Here is a 7,137-nt window from a genome sequence, read left to right on the forward strand (position 1 = left end):
TGCTTCTGTATCTCCTCCTACAACTCCCCCCTAGCATGTATTGACAGACCAAGCAATCCCTGCTTGCCAGAAATCTCTCTGTCATGGCTGGGAAGAGCCTTTATGTGTTCTGGGATGGCCCTTCTACAAAGACTACCATTTCACCAGCTACTTGCAAAAATGAGTCAGTCACACCGCAAGGTCGCTAGAACTCCAGAGCTGCCAGGCAGGCCAGAGCAGCTGGGGCCAGAGTCCAGGCTCCCTCTTTCTGCCTTGCAACAGGGTTGGGTGATTCATATGCTCTTTGGATTTGCTTGGTTTCTGTTTGGGTCTGAGGCAGCCCAGAAAAGAAGGAAAGAATAGGAGAAAAATGGTTGGCTCCTCTAGTACCCCAATACATATTGCTGGACTTCTATGCTGGGATCTGGCTTCATGGATTTAAGTGAACTATTGACTTAGCTCCTGGCATGGCATGCTCACTGCCATGATATCTCTCAGAGATGAGAAGGAAATTTCTGGGGGCCAGAAGAGAGAGCACATCTTGTCTCTGTCTTTGTTTCTTCCTGTTGGGTCCCAGTTACGCATATACCTATAGCTTCAGGAACTTCCCCTTGATCTGCACTGATTGCTAGTGGGGCAAGAAACCTTCCCAGACATGCGCATTTCTGGCTGTGCATCCCAGTTTTTTGTTTAAAACAAAACCCCTACCCCTTTCCTGGAATGCCATCTCAACCACATTTGATCTGGGAGTCAGGATACCAGAATTCTGAAGAAATGAATCTCCTTAAAAATGGAGGTACTCAGGATTAGGGAACAGTACCCTAGAAATTGTGTTCCTCAGCTGTGGTACCCAAACGAGGGATAATAATGGGCCCATCTTCACCTATGTGCACCAGGTATTACAAAACAAATGCACATGGGACTAGGTTGTGGATGGGGACCAAACTGTCAAACTCAGTTCTAGAAAGAATGAATAATCCTTTTCTGGCCCCACCTTGGACCAACCTACAATATTTAGTCAAGGCCTGAACCCCTGGGCCCCAGCATTAATGAGCAAATGAATAAGATTTCGATCAGCTGCTGAGCACCTTGCATCCCACAGGCTGATCCTGGTCAGCCCTTCCCATCCCTTTACCTTTCTCAGTGAGGGCTCAGGCTCCTTGCTGCTAGCCGTCCGGCTTCATAGTATGAAAGAGCCTGTTGATTCCACCCTCTACTTCCCCCCGTGGCTTCTGCTGCTGATGCGTTCTCTGTTGGTGTCCAAATGCAACATTTAAAATTGGTCCAACTTTTTCCTCAAACTCAGCATCCACGGGGCAGGCAGATTACAAACCTCCGTGTGTTTTGGGTGTTGGTGGGAATTTAAATGCATTCCTCTCAGCTCAGCCTGAGAGATGTACAGAGTTCCACCTCCCCCTCTCCCTTGGGGTCCTCAAACCACCTCCTCCATCACCATCACTCCATCAAGGAAAACCTCCCTTTTAGGATTTTAAAAGGCTGAAACCTCCTGATCAAATGCAAGAGACATATGGAAACAATTTGTTGGCTTTGGGCAGTTTTGTGGTTATCTATGTCTTAGCTGGGAGCTTACTGAGGATTCCCAGATATTTACAAAGGGAAGGGGGGGGGCAGGTGGGTGGAGCCTGGCTTTGGTCTCAGACCATTCTTGCCCTTTGGAAACTAGAATATCTTGCCAAAACCAGAGGCCTCTCAGTCTGATGAAAATTGTAGTTTTTCTCTAGCCTGTGAGGATGTAACTACTGGCCCCAAATTGACCATCGGTTAGAGACCTAGACCAGTGGTGTCAAACTGAAATAGAAATGGGGGGCCACTAACCCATACATAAGGCACCCCAAGGGCCACATGTTAATTTAGTGTTAAAATGTATTATCTGTTTTACTATATTTTTACTTAATTTATAAAATATTTTCCAATTTCCTTTTAATCTGGTTCAGCTGCATTTAGGGATGCTGTGGGCTGAATGTGACTCCACGGGCTACATGTCTGACACCTCTGACCTAGACAGCCCCACCTGCAGGACAAAGTGATGCCTAAGTCAGTTATTGGAAGGCTTGAGAAATAAGTTGGAGAAAATGAAAAGAATATAGGGAGTGAGAAGAAAGAAGGTTGAAGTGTAACATAAAGAGGATCAGGGTTAAGGTTCAGCTATTTCAGGCCAAATTAGAGCAGGGCCCAGAGGCTAGACTTACTGAGACAGGGAAAGCCAGTGGGAAAGCCCATAACCTTAGGCTAGAAGGGAATAATCTATGTTGCTAGACTGGGGAGTTTGGCAACTGAACTTAGAGAACATTGGGAAAGACTGGTAGGGATTGGTGCCACCAACTACTGCAGCAGGTCACAGTAGCAGGGTGATAGGCATGAGGTCAGGGGATTTGGGTGCTGTGCCATGTAGCAAGAGGTCCAGGAAATCTTCATGGAGAGGGGGGTGAATTTTATAGTAGGTAGCATAGTCAGTGATGGGCCAAAGTGCATTCTAAAGCTCTAGGGATTGATTAGAATGTGAGGAACAAGGCAGGAGCATATGATGGTGTTTTTGTTTTTCTTTTTGTTTTTTGCTTTTTTGGAGGGGGGAAGGTAGGGTAATTGGGGTTTTTGACTTACCCAAGGTTGATGGTGTTTTCTTTTTTAATAAAAGATCCCAAAGCAACTCGACAAAGTTAAATTAGGAGATGGAACATTACAGGAGTCATAGCAGGAACTTAATTGCTGGAGCTTGGAGAAGACCCAAACAAGAGAAAAGGAAGGCATAATTTGGTGTTAAGTGCCAAATCCAGAAGTCCTATTCTTTTCTTTATTCAGGGCCCAGTAACTCTGAGGATGAAACATTAAAGGCTCCAGATGAGCAGACTGAACATAGGGTGAGGAGGTAGCTGGAAAAGACTGCGCTGGAGATGACTTGTAAGGGGTCCTGAGAGCCCATCCTTAAATTTTCGTTATGAGTATTTATACCTTAGTAATCAGCAAACACTACTGATTGTTATGGGAATGGGGATCTTCCCTGCCCCTTTTGATAGGCTTAAGTGACTCTGAGAACCTTCCTCGATTTGAAAATATGCTCTGCCCCCTATTAGCCTGAATGTGGTCACATGGAACCTGTGGCGGGAGGCTTGTTTTTACTTTGTGATTGGGCAGTGGGTCAAGAGGGCTGTGACGTTCTCTGAACCAGGAGAAGGCATATATACCCTGATGTGAGGTTTTGTCTTGGGGCTCACTTTGAGAAGAGTTGTGTGCTTTGACCAGACAAAACTCTGGGCAGCCGTTGAGCCCCCTCTCTCCCGGCTTTGAAAGCCCAGATGTTGGTGCTTCCCTCTCTGGTAACTGACTAGATATGGATGTAATGGTCAGACAGTTGGAAGCCTATCTGCCGATGTTTCTCTGTATTTGTTGTCTGCTTGTAACTTGTTTGTATTCTCTCAAGTTTGGGGTGCTGACCTTTTTTTTGCTGAACTAGGTAAATGATATATGTTTGATTAATTAAAGTAAGATTGTTAACACATTTTGAGTTGCTTTCCTTTGGAGAAGCAGATCTAAGAACCTCTGTTGGCAGCCATCCTGTGTATGCTAGGGTGCTTGATGCTATACTGATTGGGGCTTGATTGATTATTTTGTTAATTGTTTAGGCTTAAGATGGTGATGGGCAAAATGGTAATAATGCAAGACTAAACTTAAAAGTGTATTGTGCATATATTTTTTAGGAGTTAGGAAAACCTGGCTGTTACCAGCACATCACTATAGCCAGGTTCATTATAAAGACAATTAGGAGACTGATGATCTGGGTCCTAATTCTAGCTTAGCCATTCATTCAATTTGGGACTTTGGGCAAGTCACTTGGCAAAATCTCAGGATTTCAGACTCTAAGAAGGAAAGGAGTTCATAGGTCACCAAGTCCAATTCACACCTAACTAAGAGTCTCCTCTTTGATTTCCCTGCTAAGTGTTTGTCAAGACTCCTGTAGGATGTCCACTGATGGAGGAGTCACTCTCTCTTTGACCAGTCTATTCTCTTTTTGTAAGGTACTCATGATTAGGAAGATTTTTCCTTATATCAAGACTAAAAATACCTCCCTATAACTCCTGCCCATTGCTTCTGATTCTGCCCACTCTGGCCAAAAAGAGCACATCTAATTCTTCTTCCATTTGAGAACCCTCCACATACTTGGCAAATGTTCTTGTCCTCCATTATGCATTCAACGAAGATGCATTCAATTCAAGAATTTGCCTCTTACTATCTGTGTGCCCTTGGCTACATCAGTGGACTCCAATTTTCTCCTCTGAAACATAATACACACATAAAAGATTTTCAGTTTCATGTGCAATCATCTTTGAAAAAATTATACTGTGTTATGGAAATTCTTACTTTATTCCATAAATAAAAAATTAAATAAATAAAAAGAAAAAAAGAAAATGAGGAGCTGGGGCTTAGACTCAATGATCTCTGAGGTCCTTTCTAGCTCTAAATTTAGGATCCTATGATTCTTGAGGTTAAGCATCTTTGTTTCCTTCAACCAGTCCTCATATGGCATGATTTCAGGTCCCTTCATCATATTTCTCAGGATGCCCTAGAGCTTGTTTTATTGCCTTTCCTAAAGTATGGCACTTATAATAGAATATGATACTCCAGATGTGGTCTGATCAGGGAAGAATCCATGAAGGACTATTACCTCCTGTCTTAGCTCTGGGCTCTATATTCCTCTTAATGTCCCCCAGGATGGCATCATTTTTTTGGCTGCCTATTGACATGGTATAGCACAAATGCAATATTTACAGCACCCACAATCACAATAAAGACTGTAACTATAAATATAGCATGGCATTTGATCGTGGAATATAACAGATTCTCCAGGTAGAGGACAGAACTGAAACATTTATTTAGACACCAGAAGAAAACTGAATCCCCAAACCAGTAAGCCAATTCCATCATAGTACTAAAGATATTAAGAAGCCATAATAACACTGAGAGCCACATCATCCTTCAGCCTTCCCACAAATCAATACAAGATCAATATTTACTCACAAACCTCTCTCTCTCCTTGCCTGAGCCCCTCTCTCTTCTACAATCTCTCTGGCTCTGACTTCCAGCTTCCTGTGGGCTCTGCTTCCCTTCAACAAACTCCTCCCACCAAAGGCTCCATGTGACTACATTCAGCCTATTAGGGGGCAGAGTTTACTTTCAAAACAGGGGAGCTCTTCAAATTCCTCTCTATGTCTATTAAGCAGCAGGGGAGATCTTCAAATTCCCATTACTATTACACATGGTCAACTCACACTGAACCTGCAGTTTACTAAAACCTTGGAATATTTTTTTAGGTCATTTACTAACTAGTCAAATTTTGTACTGGTGAAACTGATTTTTTCTAAATCAAGCATTTAGTTCAGTATTATAAGAGGTTTATGAACACTAATTCTGTCATCTGGTAGGTTTGTCAAAGGGAGTATAGAATAGTGGGCAGAGATCTGGCCTTGGAGTCAGGAAAACCTAGTTAGCTTCAGGTCCCGTCTCTATGTTGTGGGTCCCGCAGTTTCTGAGAGTTCAAACAATCCTTTTAAAAGCAATAATTCAAATATCCCCATTTGAAAGATATTGCCAAGAGAATAAAAAAGCATTTTTCAGAAAGATGAAAACAGGACAATGAGCAAAGCAGTTATATGGAGTCTCAAGAATTCTCTATTTTCATATCCTTGATCAAATGACCTACAGCTGGGTTACAAATCAATCTTTCTAGGGCTAAAGTCAGCTTGAGCCATCTTGGGCTATTCTACAACTTCTTTGCTATTGACCACCCTGGATGGTAGTGTGTGTGTGTGTGTCCGCACATGTGTATGTGTATATGCGTGTAACTCAAACCAACCCAGTTCCCTAATTCTACCAGTGTCTTGACCTACAACACTCTGGATAAACTACTTGACTTCTCTATATTCTAATCAAGATTCAAAGTTGCAGAGAGGGTGTTGACCTGCCTTGGTAGAGGGAATTCCTTTATCCGGAAACTCCGCATCCCAATTAAATCACAGGTCCAGATTATATTCCAATTATTATGTATTTTCTATTCCTCCCAGTTTTATGTCATCTGCAAATTTGGAAAGCATATCATCTGTGGCCCTCATGCTAAGTCATCAGACAATATTAATAAGATAACACTGATAACTGGAGCACTTCCATGAAGACTTCTTTGAAATTTTCACCAGCCCATTACTAACTGTTGTTTGGGTTTTGGTCATTCAATCAATTCCTGAATCCCCCCAAATGAACTATTGTCTAGACTCTAGCCTACCTTTCTCTAGCTTGTCCCAAAGGATAGTATGGAATATTTGGTCAAATGCTTTGCCAAAATTTAGGTAAATTATTTTGACCATGTTGACTCTTTGTGATCACTGTATACTTTTCTATATGCTCGCTAATCATCCCTTTAGTAATATGTTTTTAGAAGTTGTATAGGTATTAGAATCAAGCTTGTGGTCTACCTCCTACACCCCCAGACCTTTTAAAAAATTGAGACATTTACTATTCTTCAGTCCTGTGGGGCCTTTCCTATTATCCACAAGCTTTCTAAGATCAATGATGGTAGACCAGAAGTCCTAACCTCTGGTACTCTAAGTACCTTGAGAGGTTGATCATCTAAGCTTGGTAACTTGAAATCATCAAGGGCAGTTAGGTCCTTTCTTACTATCTACTGAATTATCTAGGATTTATATTTTCTACTAGAAAAACATATTTTTTCTGTCCTCAATCCAAGTAATATTCCATTTGGCAGATAAAACAAGAGTAAAATACAATTTGACTAAGTTCTTCTTTCTCTCTGTTGACCACTGTCATCATCCCAAATATCTTAAGAAATGGGCCTATTTTTTCTTTGATATTCTTCATTTCTCCAATATAAGTTTTGAAAAAAATTCCTTTTGATTCATCATCAACTTTAGTTTATTCTGAATTTACAGTACTCTTTGGACTTAAAATAAATTGTAAGTTATATGACTATATGCCTTTCCTTCATATATGTGTGTATATATACATATGTACCTGTATATGTATATACACGGACACACAGACACACACACACACACACACACATTTTAAAATCCAGGCTGGCTGATGAGTTCTACATTAGTCTTTCCAGTAACTTTTTCTACTTACTGGGAC

The 7,137-nt window shown here is 41.5% G+C and overlaps 1 protein-coding gene across 1 annotated transcript in view; it reads right to left on the minus strand.

Annotated features, from left to right (window-relative positions):
- Positions 1-1,373, minus strand: part of C1QTNF8 (C1q and TNF related 8) — a 16,076-nt gene extending 14,703 nt beyond the window's left edge. Inside the window, exon 1 of the mRNA XM_069065042.1 lies at positions 1,115-1,373. The gene's annotated coding sequence lies outside the window, so the exon portion shown is untranslated. The remainder of the gene's footprint in view (positions 1-1,114) is intronic.
- Between the last annotated feature and the right edge of the window lie 5,764 nt (positions 1,374-7,137).

This window comes from Petaurus breviceps, unplaced genomic scaffold (genome assembly GCF_028583685.1).
Source record: "Petaurus breviceps papuanus isolate PSGF00001 unplaced genomic scaffold, PetGlider_PUasm1.0 138, whole genome shotgun sequence".
NCBI classification, from domain to species: Eukaryota; Metazoa; Chordata; class Mammalia; order Diprotodontia; family Petauridae; genus Petaurus; species Petaurus breviceps.